Source organism: Ips typographus, linkage group LG2 (genome assembly GCF_016097725.1).
Source record: "Ips typographus isolate SLU linkage group LG2, UJ_Ityp_2.0, whole genome shotgun sequence".
NCBI classification, from domain to species: Eukaryota; Metazoa; Arthropoda; class Insecta; order Coleoptera; family Curculionidae; genus Ips; species Ips typographus.
In genome coordinates this window covers 6,067,313-6,070,095 of record NC_138423.1, presented here as the reverse complement: position 1 = coordinate 6,070,095, position 2,783 = coordinate 6,067,313, and positions in this window count along the sequence as shown.

Genomic DNA, 2,783 nt, shown 5'->3' with positions numbered 1-2,783 from the left:
AAAAGCGGTAATTTTCGTTGATAGGGAAAACAACTGTCAAACTTGTCATTGTTATTGTCAAACTTATCATGCATTCTAATGAGATAATTAAGCATAGCTTAAGTTAAATGTGGTTTAGAGTGAGACTTTTTTCACCTGTACTGTCACAGTCTGACCCACACTTAAATTAAGCTCGGCTTACAAAACGACGGTGCAAACGGGGGTAAATGAATAAAAGTACATTAAACTTTAGTTGAATTGATATTGGATTGTTGTACAATTAATTAGAAAACTAATTATTTTTGAATTTTCAGATTTTCCAATTTTTTCCGGAAAATTACCGGACACTTTCTGAAAAATGTTGTAAACCTCAACACTTTTTAAAATAATGTGAATTTTGAAAAAAATATTTTTTATAAATATCCCTTCTGGATAACACTACAGGGTGATCAAAATCACAGAGTTATATGCTGTCACAGTAAATACTGTCAAAATCCAACAACCCAGTTTTAACAGTAAATAACTCACTTATTCGACGTTTTAGGTAAAAACGCTTTACAGGGTGATCAAAAGAGAATTTCAAGGGCTACAAATTTTTATATTGAACCACCCTATAATTTATTTAGTTTAATAATATTTCCTTTTTTGTTGTGTTTGTGCCAGTGGATATTAGACTCTATTTTTGACTTAGGTCAACAATGATCATTAAGGTAGAGAAAACTAATTTCTCAAGTTAATAATCGGTCAATAATGATACGTTTTTCATGTTACTAAAGGAAAAAAATTGAAAAATGAAATACAGGGTTACTCAAAAAAGTTATTTGGTTGTAAATGTGTACAAAGTGTCGTAGGTGGCTCCTTCTAGGTTTTACAAAAGAAATGAGAGCAAATTTGAATTTTTTACATCACAAAACACCTCTTAGCTGAATTTTGTGATGAAAAAAATGTGTCGGAAAAACTAAAACCAAATTGAACTGTTGACAGTCTGTATCTCCGAAATTATCGACTTTTGGACTAAGATAAGTTGGGTTATATCGTCATATTTAAGCCTCTAGAATTTGTGGTAGCATTTTTCCGCACCTTTTTTTTTCGACACCCTGTAGTGCGTTAAAAAAATTACCTAAACCAAAAGTTCATTGAATAACTAATATACAGGGTGGTCCAGTTTTAAGTGTCAATAATTCACCATTTGATAGCCAATCAAAAAATAAGTTGACTTGCATTGTGTCATTTTTCTGAAAAACGTTTCCTAAGGAAGATACAGTCCTCCAAATTTCCATTTAAAAAATCGTTTTATAGTTTAAAACTGAACATTCAAGACTTGTGAAAGTCCAAATTTGTACTGAATAGTCTAAAAACTTGCTTTTTACTATTAGGAATGGTCTTATGATTCGCTTTCTCAGACTGCCATCCTGGTTGAGTGTCTGAAACTGGCATTCAAAAACTTAAATAAGTCCGGAAATCAAGACAAATATTGTATTGTGCATGAAACTCATTTTTTACTACTAAAAATAATATAAAAGTTGACTTTTAATGCTAGAACTGACTTTAATAGGACTAAAGAGAGTCCAAAAGTATATTTTCAAGACTTTAATTGGTGTACAACTCAATTTTCTGGACTGGACAACAAGTCTAGAAGTAAATTAAATTTTCGGACTATTTTATTTCTAAAAATTAGTTCTCAAGACTATTATTGTAGCATTTGGTACCAAAATTTTTTACTTTTATTACTGAAGAAACTTGACTTTTGGAAATAGTCTTAAACTCGATTTTTCGGTCTTAAAAAGCATTAAAAACAGTCTGAATTTCTTAGAGATGCTACAATTTATTGCACCTATGAGTGTAGAAGTCAATTTAATAGTGAAGAAGCTTGAAATAACATTTTCAAGACTATGGTCAGTGGACACACTGGCTTTTAGGCCTGATAAGTCAAAAACTTTGTAAAGATAGTCTTGAAACTCGATTTGAGGCACTGAAAACAGCCTTAAAATACTAAAAACAGTCTAGTTTATTAAGAAATACCCGAATTTTTAGCACTGAGGTGTCTAGAAGTCGATTTAATAGTGACAAAGCTTGGAATTCCATTTTAAGTCTATGAAGAATGTAAAAATTGTTTTTTAAGTTTGCTATGTCAATAACTTGGTGAAGATAGTCTTGAAACTCGATTTTCCAAGCTGAAAGCAGTTTTGAAGCACTAAAAATAGTCCAAAATTCGAAGAAAATGAAAAGCAAAATAAAAAGCACGAAAAGTTCGTTTTCAAGACAATTTTCATGAATCTAATGTTATGATGATGATGTCCTGGATCTAAGACTATTTTCAAGACTAAAATATTGAAATTTGTCTTCAAATTATGAAAACTTACTTCAAATGCAAATTTTAAGCTTCTGATGTCACTTTTCATTAGTTCAGTTACATTTTGGGGTTCAAGTCAATTTTTAAGGTTTAAATGTATGAATTTGTAGTAATAATAAATTCTTGAAAAAGTAATTTTTATGTCAATTTTTAGTATTAAAGTCTCTCGATTTGAATGAAAACTGGTTACAAACACAATTTTTAAGCTTCTGAAATTTTTATCTTTTCTAAGTCAATTTTCAAAACTAAAGTCTTTCAGTTTGTCTGGAAACTATGAAAACTGGCTACAATAATATTTTTTAAACTTCTTAAGTGAATTTTCCGTTTCCAAGACAATTTTTAAGTTGGGTTGGGTTAGTTTTGGGTCTTTGACCGTAATACCGTGTAATAAAGTGCTTGTTCCAAATTTGATCAATATTGCTCCAACGGTCTGACAGTTATGACAAAAAAA